The sequence below is a fragment of the Bubalus bubalis genome, chromosome 2 (assembly GCF_019923935.1).
Source record: "Bubalus bubalis isolate 160015118507 breed Murrah chromosome 2, NDDB_SH_1, whole genome shotgun sequence".
Taxonomy (NCBI): domain Eukaryota; kingdom Metazoa; phylum Chordata; class Mammalia; order Artiodactyla; family Bovidae; genus Bubalus; species Bubalus bubalis.
The window spans coordinates 90,406,711-90,420,405 of NC_059158.1; the positions used below are offsets into that span (position 1 = coordinate 90,406,711).

General features: G+C 43.5%; 1 long non-coding RNA gene across 1 annotated transcript; it reads left to right on the forward strand.

Moving 5' to 3' along the window:
• The first annotated feature begins 482 nt into the window (after positions 1-482).
• Positions 483-11,527, forward strand: LOC123328494. Its single transcript, XR_006543358.2, has 5 exons — positions 483-1,010; positions 3,412-3,531; positions 4,071-4,160; positions 10,333-10,427; positions 11,115-11,527. It is a non-coding gene; the product is annotated as an uncharacterized LOC123328494 (long non-coding RNA).
• The last annotated feature ends 2,168 nt before the right edge of the window (positions 11,528-13,695 follow it).

The window sequence follows — 13,695 nt, forward strand, 5'->3', positions numbered from 1 at the left end:
GCTAATTGGCAGGAAATGAGTTTCGACACTTGTGTATTTGTGCATTTGGACTGGGCTTCCCAAATGGCACTAGTGATAAAGAACGCACCTGCCAACGCAGGAGACTTAAGTGCAAATTCAATCTCTGGGTCAGGAAGATTCCCTGGAAAAGGGAATGGCAACCTACTCCAGTATTTTTGCCTGGAGAATCCCACAGACAGAAGAGCCTGGAGGGTTATAGTCCATAAGGTCGCAACGAGTCAGACATGACTGAAGCGACTTAGCACATTTGCAGGCACTTGGAGGGGGGTCGAAGGGTCACTTTAGTGTAGTATGGAGTCCAGTGGGCTGGACTGACGTGCCTGGGCTCTTCTCAGTTAGCTCAGTTAAGGCCTCATTCAAACTGAATGAGAAATCTAGGGCTAGTTTAAACACGTTGCCCCTAGCTGATGCCAGAACAAGATTGTACCCCTTGGTAGTGAAATAGACAGCATGAACTCCTATCTGGAGCCTCAAAATCTCTGCCTCATCAATTACCAGGCATTTCTCAGCCTGGGCTCCATAGTGCAGGCTCCCTGGAAGCCTCAGACACATGACAGATCTCAGCTCTTCTCCGCAAGGAGCATGGACTCTATTTCCACTCCTTGCTCTCCTTTTCAGGATCTCCGCTACTACAGGCCCTCTGCTCAGTCACATCCCCTCTGAGGTCTTTGGATGCTAAGCTGGTTTGGAAAAGAAGACACTTGATTGTCAAGTCAGGCTCCCAGCACATCTTAGAAATTACTGACATCTGCTGGACAGTCAGTAGGATCTGAGCAGAAGCCTTTGCTCTATGTGTGATGGTCCCAAGATACTGGTTTCTAGACTGGGGTAGGCATGGAGAGCTTGCCGCGCCCTGCAGAGTGCTGTGTTTCTCCCCACAGAGAACAAACTTCAGACTCTCCAGCCAACTTCAAAGACAAAGGCCAGAATGGTGAAAATGAATGCAAGATCAGCAGACAGAACAGGGAACATTAAGAGGGCTGGAATTGGTAATCATGATCAAACTCTGCATTCCTGTGTTTTTTTGTTTTTGTTTTTTTTTTTCTTCTCCTGGAGAGACTGAACATAAAGCTGGGTTCCAAAGCATCGATTTCAGGATATAGACTCTTATCATGGGCTCTGGGTTTCCAGAGCCAGGAGATGCTTGACTGGGTCTGTTTTGTGCATGTTAAGTTGCTTCTGTTGTATCTGACTCTTTGCAACCCTATGGACCATAGCCTGCCAGGCTCTTCTGTCCATTAGGATTCTCCAGGCTAGAATACTAGAGTGAGTTGTCATACCCTCCTCCACGGGATCTTCTCAATCAGGGATTGAACCCACATTTCTTATGTCTCCTGTACTGGCAAGCGGGTTATTTACCACTAGTGCCATCTGGGTCTGTGTTAGGCCAGGGCACATCATGAAGAAAGTGAGTGTGGCCCTTGTTACTCTGCTCTTTCAATTCAGAGCATCTAATTGTCGCTGGCTGCCTTTGCCAGCCCCTGATGCTTTCAGGGCAGCGCACTCCTCCTGTCAAGGAGAAATGAACCAATAGACTAATTTATTCCATCCTGGTGAAACTGCATTTTTTAAAGAGAACCTCAGGGTGAGATTTATGCTAAAATCCAGTGACTCTATCCTGACGGCATCATTTTAGATCTCAGCATAGGCTAATGTGGGGTTTCTGAGACCCCTCAGATGAGACCGTGGGGAGCAGGCATCTGCAGGCAGCTCTGGTACCATGCAAGGCTGTTATTGCTGCCATCTTGGCCAAGGGGTCACTCCACAAGGAGACCATCTATTGGACTGCCCCTGCCCTAGCTTCATCCCCTTCTCTCAGGCAACAGGAGGAACACTGCCTGGCTAGCTGGCTGACTGCTCACAGGCTCACTGGAAGGTCCCTTTGGGAAAAGCTGCCTTTCAGCACTCCCTGTTGGAACCACCTCTCCCCTCTGAGGTAGTGGGTTACAGAAGCCCTGAGTCTTGTCTGGGCTTCGCTCCCAAGATGCCCAGTTCAATGCAGAAAGACAGAACAGCTGAGTATGTGCCTCTGAGGAGGCAGGGAGGCCTGTAGCCGGCCTGCAGCCAGGGCTGAGAAGGGGGCCTCCTTGAGCTTCACCCCTCCTACCAGGCACACAGCCTGCCAGGCCAACCTCACAAACCACACACAGGAAATACCAACCACAAAGGCCCCCCAACTTGGGGGCCTCTTCTCATTTCCAAAATGCTTCAGGTCAGAATTTAAGGAGAGCTCTGAAATTTGAGTTCTAATAGCTGGGTGTTGCCTACACTTGTTCTAAATGACCTCTGGCCTCCTGGGGGTAATTATACAGCGGGCTTTGAGGGTTTAGGGGTGGGTAGGCTCATACTGGCAAATGCCAAAAGAATGTACTATTTCCCTTAAAAGCCTGTTAGGGCTAGATCCTCCAGTGATGAAAGAGGTCAGGAAAATGCGGTGAAATTACTGTCTACCCTAGCATTTGGCCACCCTGAGGTGCAGCACAAAGAGGCCAGCACTGTCTGTCAAATATGAAAGGCATTGCTATTTAGCAATCCAAGTACCAGCAGAAGATTTATTTCAATGACTTGGGTTCAAGAATTCTCAGGATCTGGTCTTTATGGTGTCTCTAATCTTCTCAAGGACCCCTCTTCTCACAAATCCTCCTCTCTATCCTAGGCAGACTCATTGTTCTAGCACAATTGTTTGTTCACGGTGTCGTTCCTGTAGCCCCAGATGCACCCCTGTAATCTCCTTCACCACTGAGTGCCTGCCACATTTCAGCTCCCACCCCACATCCCACGTCCTTATGAAGCCTTTCTCATCTATTGCCTTCCTCCCCACCCACTCTGCCTGCAATGCGGGAGACCTGGGTTTGAGCCCTGAGTTGAGAAGATCCCCTGGAGAAGGGAAAGACTATCCACTCCTGCATTCTGGCCTGGAGAATTCCATGGACTACACAGTCCATGGGTGTCACAAAGAGTCAGACTTTCAGTTTCACCACCCACTCCCTTGTCTGTTTCATCTATCAGTACGCTGTTACTTATATATTTATGAAGGCGCCTTTCCTTGTGGAAGGCAGTAGATTCTTTGCTGTAAATCTCTCTGTATCATCAGGTCAAATGCAGAATCTTTCACTGCAAGTTACCCTGGGAGAAATCCCCAATACAGCATCCCTGAAAGATGCTCACTTCCATCTCCTTGTGAACATGTCTGGGGTCAGGATGCTTGTGACTTCTAATACCAAATAGAGCTAAGTTCTACTAAGTTCTTCCTTATACAAAGCCAAAATGAGCCATATCTGGTCCCAATTCTGCATTATGAGCAGCTGCGAGCTCTCAATTTTTAAGTATGGATTCTCTTCTCCATACCAGAGAGCTGCAGTAATTTTGCCTGTTCTTCATTTATTGTAGTTTCCAGATCCTGCATCGTCCCAGCAGTTCTCTTTCTGGGAACTTCTTGGTTTCCAGTATCACCCATGCAATGTGCTTCCAAGAACTGAATGCAATATTCAGCTATGGATGATGTGCAAGGTGGGTGATGAGTACAAAGCACAGAGGGGGAGGCACATGAGGGAGGTGTTTCGATGATAACTGTGATGATTATGATCATGACCGGATTCTAATGATCTTTGCTTAAAACAAGAAGGAAATGCTTTTTTAAAAAAGAAAGCCGGATATGGCAGCCTGGTTAGGAGAATTTGGGGGAGAATGGTTACGTGTATATAAATGTATGGCTGAGTCCCTTTGCTTTACACCTGAAACTATCACAATATTGTTAATTGGCTCTGATATAAATTAAAAGTTTTAAAAAATAAAATTTAATTAAAAAAGAAAGATAGCAGCATTTCCCTGATGTTCCAGTAGTTAAGACTCTGCACTTCTCCTGCAGAGGACGCACATTCAATCCCTGGTCAGGGAAGTTCTGCATGCTGTGTATTGCAGCTAAAAAAAAAAGTAAGTATTTTACCCAACCAAGGCATTGCAGTTTTAAATAAAACCCAAAGTGTAGGAATTAGAACCACCTGGATTACCGCAGATATGAAATCTATTTTCTCAATTTTATCTCATAGGTTTCTGATGGCATAGTTGCAGTTCATGTGAGTTCTGTAAAGAAGTTCATGTAACTGGTTCTCCAGCTATAAAAGGTGCCAAACCAAAATGTAAGTAGAGCAAGTTGGAGGGTGAAGGGTGTCAAAGCTCTAAGCCTCCCAACCTGGCACTGGCTGACTCTTCAGATTCTTGTTAGAAAACAGCTGTGTCACCTAACTGGCTTCAGTGGTCCTGAAGGTGCTCCAGCACCCCTGGGTCCCCATTCCTGCACTCCTCACCCATCCCTAAGCCTGCCCCTAGCACCTCACAGTTTCTGCAGTTCCTTTGAAGTACCAAGTCAGGAGAACAGGGTCATCACATTTAAAAGTAAGGTCACCGGGAATACATGACTTTCATTTCCATAAGATTCTCAACATACTAAGTAGTATCTTACTTTAGGGCTTGGGAGGCCAGATGGATCTGCTTTGGTTCTTAAGGGCCTTTTGTGTATCTATATGGCCTTAAGTAAATGTATTCTCCTCCTTTAACCTTGAGTTTACTCCAAAATCTATGAAACTAAAAATCTATAGCTAATGGAGGAGGGAAAACTAATTTCCTTTTTTCAGGAAATCCAAAGAAATCAGATGATCTCCCTAATCACTTCAGTCACACTAATCTTTGTTTCTTTTTACTTCTGAGGTGTTTATTTTCTGAACCATTTATTAAAAGCGTTCTGTCTTTTTACTTTTATTTTCATAAAGAAAAGGAGTAATCAACTCTAGAAGGAAACACATCTAAGTCCCTCAGAAAGGTTAAGGGATTTGCCTAAAGCTGCGGAGCTGGTTAGTATAGTAGCATGCCTTATCCATCCCCAGCTAGATGTTAAACTCCCAAGAAGCCAGAAGAGACCAGGTTGACACATCCTTCTTTCCAGATGCACCCAGTGGCTGGCTTTTGATAAAGGTACCCCAGGCCACCTTTTTAATCCCAAACTGAGTTAAGGCTTGGGTCTAGGACTGAGACTGCTCAGAGCCCTTGATGGAAAGGCAGTGCCCCTGGGCCATGCAGTATAGACCTGAGAGTTTTGGTTGCAGAAACCCTGATAGTCATCTAATCATCTTTAGGATCTGCTCATCTCCATCATCTCGTACTCCATGCATAGTGGTATTTTGCAAGCTGGGCTTAGGATAAAGCAGACATAACTCACAGGCTAATGGTTTGATCTATCACCTGGAGTTTCAATGTGTTTTCTGCCCAAAAAAGTAGCTGGGGGACCCTGCATTCTCCTAGCCTTAATCCCAGGTGCTATAAAACTACACAGAACAGAAATCCATATGATGATAACATATGCCTGGAAATAGTGTTAGTCAGTCACTCGGTCATGTCTGACTCTTGGCAACCCCATAGAAGGGGTTGTCTGCCAGCCTCATGTGTCCATGGAGTTCTCCAGGTAAAAATACTGGAGTGGGTTGCATTCCCTTCTCCAGGAGATCTTCCTGATCCAGTGATCGAATCCAGGTCTCCTGAATTGCAAGCCGATTCTTTACCATCTGAGCCACAAGGGAAGCCCTATAAGCTGACCCCAAATACAAGATGAATTTTTATAAAAAGAGTCAAAGGATACTTTTTGGTGAATTTAAATATATCAACTTTTAGGGCTACAGATGAAATATTCAAGTGACTGCTCATAATATTTAATTTGTACATATTGATATTAAAAGTCATGTATTTATATATTAAATGAAATAATGCTTAATTTAGAATTTTTTCATATTCAGTCATTTGAATATGAGTCATCTGCTCATATTCAGTCTCCACCTAAATATTTCATCTTCATTATCTCCTTCAACATAATGGCCAATTTTGTTTTATCTTGTACTAAGTTGTCCAGAGCACATCTTTATGCTTCATTGTTTGACAAGACAGCAATTTGAAAAATCATGTCTGATGATGTCGCTGAAAAATGCCTTTCAAACCATGAGCTTTCATAACAATAGGAGCTTCCATTTATCCTACGGGTTGACAGCCCAACCACTCACCTTTCTTCTTTTTTAAGTGCTTGCAAAACTCAACAACTAAAATTTTGAGTGACTACCCCGGGAATAATTTCTAAATGTACATCAAGATTCTATGCCTCCTTTTAGAATGGCATTGAAACATGTAAAATATCATGTATGAAACGAGTTGCCAGTCCAGGTTCGATGCACGATACTGGATGCTTGGGGCTGGTGCACTGGGACGACCCAGAGGGAGGGAATGGCGAGGGAGGAGGGAGGAGGGTTCAGGATGGGGAACACATGTATACCTGTGGCGGATTCATTTTGATATTTGGCAAAACTAATACAATTATGTAAAGTTTAAAAATAAAATAAAATTAAAAAATAAATAAATAAAAATAAAATAAAATTAAAAAAAAAAAAAGATTTTATGCCTCCTTTTAAAAGGATATCCTTTCCATTAGCGGACCTTTATAAAAATGCAAAACTAGCAGTGATTGAATTGTCTCAGGACTTTTTAAATTGTATTTTACTGTTAAAATAAAACAGAACTTGACCTAAAATATGAAAAATTCCATGAGCCTTTGAATAATATCTATATCTGCATCTTCTTCCTTTCTGTGAAATACCTTGCCTAAAAGTAAGGAGGTCCAAGTTTATATCTGTTTTCCTGAAGTAATTATTAATAGTGCCTCCTTTAGTCTCAAAAGTGTCCCAGTTTGGACAATAAATTATATAGTTACTGTACTTACAGTGAAAGTGAAAGTGAAGTCGCTCAGTCGTGTCCGACTCTTTGCGACCCCGTGGACTGTAGCCCACCAGGCTCTTCCGTCCTTGGGATTCTCCAGGCAAGAGTACTGAAGTGGGTTGCCATTTCCTTCTCCAGGAGATCTTCCCAACCCAGGGATTGAACCCGGGTCTCCTGCATTGCAGGCAGACGCTTTAACTGCTGAGCTACCCGAGGAGTATATATTACTCTATACCGTAATTCTGTGACTGTGCCAAGACATCTAACACATTGGCCATTCAGCAACTTTCCTGTGAGACTAACATCTGCATGGGTCCCAGACAGAACCAAGGGCACACTAGTTGGAAATGAAAGAAATGCAGCTAATAATCTAAAGTGATATGAAAATGTCTAAGATTCTGGTAATCTGACAACAGTCAACACAGCATCTGCTTCTAGAGGAAACATTTCTTTAAAATAATTCTTTTTTTAAATAAAATCCAATAACAATTAGAGAATAGTTCAATTGATCTGAGAATAGTGCATTTCATTTATTATTAAACAAAATATTTAGTTAACATTTCTAAATAGGTGGAGGGAAATTGTCTTTATTTCTTATTTTACACTTTGACCACTCATACTTACAAAGACAGCTCGTTTAAGGAAAGTTCATGTCTTACTCAGCGTCTTGCATGTGAGTGTGAAGTGTGTGATGAGGGGTGTAGAAACAGGCAGAGTGGCTCCTGAAAGTTCTGGGCCCACAGGGCTCATATCAGAATTCTGGCCCCTGTGCCAGCCTGCAAGCCTTCCTTGGGCTACTGCCTGTAAGCTTCCAGGTGGGTGATGCAGAAGATGTGGGTACAATCCCTGGGTAAGGAAGATCCCCTGGAGGAGGAAATGGCAACCCACTCCAGTATTCTTGCCAGGGAAATTCCATAGACAGAGGAGCCTGATGGGCTCTCGTTTATGGGGCCTCAAAGAGGCAGACACGACTGAGTGATTGAGCATACACACACACTGCCTGTACAATATTGATGGATATGCAGAGACTAAAGGGGACATTGTGAAAAAGTTCATGTAATCCACTCCCACTCATCAGAAAATCACTCTGAACAGTACCACCACCCCCATATTGTGAATCAGAAACTTCATCTTCAAACATGAAGTCTGCCATGCAAGGTAAAAACCAAAAAAGACTCAAAAAATTGCTTTTTATAATTGACATCCTCTACGTTTCTCCATTTCGCCTCTGAGCTGACTACCTGAGTGTAAGGAAATCAGCCCGAGTCAGTGAGACATGTACCCCAAAGACAAGGCATTTCTCATACTGCATGTGGGATAAGGTTTTCATTTAAAGGTCACTAAATGAACTGCTTGCCTTTGTATCACCTACTGTATTTTACTTTAAATATGGCCCAGCAGTCTCACAAGAGTTGGAAAGATTTTTTTCATTTTTCATTTTTAATTGGAGGATAATTGCTTTACAATATTGTGTTTGGTTTCTGCCATACATCAACATGAATCAGACATAGGCATACTATGTCCCCTCCTTCCTGAACCTCCCTCCCACCTCCCACCCCATCCCTCTAGGTTGTCACAGAGTACCTAATTTGAGCTCCCTGCATCATACAGCAAATTCCCACTGACTATTTTACATATGGTAACATATATGGTCCAGTGTTACTCTTTCAGTTCATCCTTCCCTTTCCTTCCCCAACTGTGTCCACAAGTCTTATGTCTGCATCTCCATTTCTGCTCTGCAAATAGGTTCTTTCTGGGTGCCTAGCACTGAGTAGCTCATCTTCCTGGATCCATGGATAATGCGATAGAAGAGGGTCTTGCCAAGGCAGGGGGGTGTCTCTTAGATATCCCCTCTCCTCAGCCATGTGAGCATCTCCTCCAGCTGCCTAGCAGCACAGGGAAGGTTCTCCTGGGCTACAGTCCTGAAGACACACTAGATCTGTATAGAGAACCGCTGTCTTCTCTGCAGACAACCACTATCCTCTCTTGTCTGATTTCCCCTGAGCCAAAGGATGGCTGTCCCTCAAAACAAGCAGGACCTTGCGGCTTTCCCCTGGCCCCACCCTGGGGGAATAAGAGAAAAGAGATAGGTTTTCTTTCTTTCCTGTACTCTACAAACTTCTAAGACAATGGCCTTCTCAGCTCTTCCTCTTTGAAAGAGTTTTCTTTCTCCTACCATTTCCTATCCTGACCAAGGACACAATAGAAGAAACAGGGAGAAGCAGGGGCAGGATGTGAAGCCAGCTTTCCCCTGTGCCCTTAGAGAGTGAGGATGTGACTAGTACCTCTCTACAGGCCCCCTCCTACTAACCTCCTCCAACACATTGTTCGTTCACTGAATTGTATTTTCTCAGTGTGAGGCTCTGGCCTGCGGCTGCTCCCACACCAAATGTGGAAGATCCCCTGGAGAAGGGAATGGCAACCCACTCCAGTATTCTTGCCTTAAGGATTCCATGGACAGAGGAGCCTGGTGGGCTACCATCTATGGGGTCGCAGAGTCAGACATGACTGAGACTGACACTTTCACTAGAACAGATCAAGCCAATTGTGTACAGATGTGTACAAATACAGCCCAAAGACCACACTGTCCCCTGCACTCTCTGCTGGCCTGAGGTTCTTGGGTCTTTTGCAGCCTGTCCCTGTGGAATGGTGCCTTGACCTCACTGTAAGCCCAATTGCTAGCCTCTCTGTCCCTGGGATCCCAGGCTCACAGTGACCTTGGCAGTGACTTGGCCTTCCAGTGGTCCAAGGCTGTGCTGCACAGTTGAGGCTGAGCTGTGGTGATCCCAAGGCCTCTGCTTTCAGCCCTCTGGCTTCCTCGCCTGCTGCTGCTCCTCCTGGGGAACTCACTAGAATGACTGGGAGAAAGGTTCAAGTCCACACAAGCCATGCCACAGCTTGGCTCTTCTTTTTGATTCAGCTTGGCTCTTATTTTCTGGTGTTAGTATGTTTACCCAGAGCTTTTTTCTTCTTTCTTCCTTTCTTTCCTTTTTCCCTTTCTCTCTTCCTCTCTCTCTTCCCCCACTCCCTGTCTTTCATTTTCTGATCTTGACTACAGACCAGTGAAAAGGAAGTTTTACCAAATGATGCTTTTTTATTTTCTAATGACCAAAGTGCATCTGCTACTTCTCAAGAAAACCAGCTTCCCAGAAAGCTTTTAAGACACTTTCTTTGAGTGACAGTTTTCATTTTGCAAGGACCACAGCCTTTTCTCAAACAGATTTTTATCTTTTTTCTGGGGTCTGATGTGGAAATCTCACTAAATTCCTCCATCTAGAGCATGTCAGTATTTGAGTGAAATGCAAGTTTGAAGTCTCACCGGTTAAATCATATCTACTTGCATCCTTTTAAAATTAATACACACTTTTAAAATTAATGATGTGTTTAATATTGAAAGTAAGCTAAAACCGGATGACAGAAGAGCATTTCGAATAGATGCAGAAGATCGCCACCTCGTGGCCACTGTGAAATCTGCCACTTAGACTACTGCTGGGTTTTCCCAAGGTTGGGGCCTTGCTGCTAATTAAACGACTTCTAATAAGATCTTTTTCCATGCAGTTCACATCCCAATCTGCTCTTCTGAAGGTCAACTTGGGGAGATTTCCTGACAGTTTTGGGAAAGACAGCTGTTCTAAGTGGCTTCAGTGGGTTAGGTAAAGGAAATCTTGTGACTCCTTAAACTGTGTTTTGGTCAAGAGGGGAAACAACTTCCTGGGAGCCCAGGTCTTTGTTTCACTCAAACCCGATGTGCTATTGCTCCTATGTTCTTCCAAATGTGCTCCAAGGGGATACATTCATCAGCATCTTTGAGGAAGATATTTAGAAGCCAGGTTTAGGGTCTCCCTACCGTAAGACCTAAGGATTAGAACATACCAGGATGGATTCTGGAATTTGCATTTTATCTTCATGAAAATATGAATATACATAATACTACATATATATATATATATATAGATGCAAAATATACTTCTCTTCACATGGTGTCAAAAAGATTTAGAAGCCACTGATTTAGGAAAGGTTGTCCCTTTACACTTCATTGACTCCATTTGAGAAAAATAACAGTGACCTTATGATGTGGCTTCCATTTATTGGATTGTGATGACCCTTTTGTAAGGAAATGTATACAGATCCCATGACTCTTTGGAGATCAATATATTTTCTAATTATAAGAAATGATAATGATCCGATTTAACCTTATTTCAATTATGTTCAGAACAGATAAATATCCTTTCTAGAGATTATTATTGTAAGACATTTTTACTGAAATAGAGACCTTACCCTCTATTTTTCTTTTGGTGTGTACTCATGCATTACCTTTTTTTTTTTTCTCTGCATTTCAGATCTTCCCCTAGCAGGTATCGAGCCAGTGCCCCCTGCATTTAACCACTGGACAACCAGGGAAGTCCTATGCATTACCTTTCTATGCCAATAGCATGACACTAGCTCTCTGCTTTTTTCCATCAGGGAGAAAAATCTATTTCTACTAAGAGTTAGTAGAAAGAAGTGATAAAATAAATCTAAAAACTTAAATCCCAAAGCCAAACTTAAAAAAAAAAAATTATCTAAATATCTCAGTGGAAAATTACAGTGGAAGGTGAGATGCTAAAATTAAAATTACAAAAGAAGGAAAATAATTACTGACCTTGCTGTGAACTTGAATCCAAGCATGTAAGGCACATACAACCTCTCCACTGTGTTTTATCCTCTTCCATTAGACAAATGACCATTTTAAGCTTTCACTGGTTTGGTCAAGACACTTCTGCTGCTGCTGCTGCTGCTAAGTCACTTCAGTCGTGTCCGACTCTATGCTACCCCATAGACGGCAGCCCACCAGGCTCCCTGTCCCTGGGATTCTCCAGGCAAGAACACTGGGGTGGGTTGCCATTTCCTTCTCCAATGCATGAAAGTGAAAAGTGAAAGTGAAGTCGCTCAGTTGTGTCCAACTCTTAGCAACCCCATGGACTGCAGCCTACAAGGCTCCTCAATCCATGGGATTTTCCAGGCAAGAGTATTGGAGTGGGGTGCCACTGCCTTCTCCGGGTCAAGACACTGTCCCCAGCCTTATCTGTTGACATCATATAGGATCTCAACCCTTCCTTGTTTACAAAGAGTCTCCTACAATCTCTAGTAAGAAAACTTCAAAGTGGTGACCAGCAGACATGTGCTTGGGTAGACTGACTCCATGTTAAAAAAAAAAAAAAAATATATATATATATATATACACACACACACACACACACACATATCGGAGAAGGCGATGGCACCCCACTCCAGTACTCTTGCCTGGAAAATCCCATGGACAGAGGAGCCTGGTGGGCTGCAGTGCATGGGGTCGCTAAGAGTCGGACACGACTGAGCGACTTCACTTTGACTTTTCACTTTCATGCATTGGAGAAGGAAATGGCAACCCACTCCAATGTTCTTGCCTGGAAAATCCCAGGGACGGGGGAGCCTGGTGGGCTGCCGTCTATGGGCTCGCAGAGAGTCAGACACGACTGAATCGACTTAACATAGTATAGCATAGCATACACATATATATGTAGAGAGAGAGAGACACTTAAAAATCAGAAAGCTTCATTTAAAAATTTGGAACTTGGCTTTTCTAAGAAAATAAAAATATTTAGCACTACAAGGCCCGTATTGCTGCACAGGAACAACTATTCTTAACCTAAATCTATGGAATCCCTGTATTTTTATGTAATTAATTTTATAATCTCATGTATTTCACTTCATTAAAAATATCATCCTGAGATGGGATCCAGAGGCTTCACCAGGCTGCCAAAGGGGCCCAATAAGCGTTAAGACCTCCAAGTCTCGAGCCAAGCAGCATCTCTCCCCTTTACCTGCATAAGTGGTCACCATCCTCATCACTCTTTCCTTGCTCTGAGACTGTGCGTGTGTTTCCATTTTCCACTGTAACGATGCTTTTCTAAGAATGGTGAAATATCTCCCTGTAATCATATCTCTTTTAAAAGTTGGAAAAACATAAATGAACCAAGAGGATCATGGAATTCTTATACTAGGCTGTCCCACTTATTTATGCTGCCTCAATGATCTCTGCCCACAAGGGTTATTAAATTCAACACCTCAGAACCTCAGTATAACACCAGGTTGCCACCTGCAAACAGACAATTCTGGCATGTGCCACCCAAACTTCAGCCCCGAGCCTGGAGTCCTCACTCTGCTCCACTGGACTCCCCTAAATCTCCAGACATAACTCTCTGCTGCATCCTCCCTTCTTCCTGGGATATCAGGGTGTGTGAGTGCGAGGCTGTTTAGAACTTGTTTGGGGTGTCAACACTACAGTTTCCCAGGGAACTCGGAGAAGAGTTTCTGTTTCTCCCTTTCAGCAAAGGAACAGAGATGCCGCCTCAAGCCTCTCATCCAGTCTTTGGACTTGAGGGAACACAGAGTGGGTCCTAATAATGCCCACAATTGTCGTCCTCAAGGTGTTTTACTCAGCTCTCTCCCTAGACCTCACCTGAGGGGATCCTCATACCAACCCATCTGAGAAAAGAAAAGGAATGAGCCCCTACTTTGCAAAGGAGGACCACTGAGGTTCAAGAAGAGTGAGGCGCAGTATCAGGAGAGCACAAACTTCCTGAATCTGAATCTATATAAATACCCAGAGGGGAGAACAAAACACACATTTTGAGGAGAAAGTGACTTTTGGAAATTCCACAGCAAGGGTTTAACAAGTTTTGTTTAAACTGGATGCATTAATGTTTCAGAGAGTCTAGACATTTCAAGTGAATCTGTTTTCTCCCAAACAGCCATCTTAGCTTTATGCTAATCACAGAGCGGAGATAACTTACAAGGGAGCTGGGCTTTTTATTTCTTATGTCAGTAAAATGTATTTTATTACACTTTTAAAAACTATAGAGAATTCCCTGTTGGTCCAGTGGCTACGTCTGAGCTTCC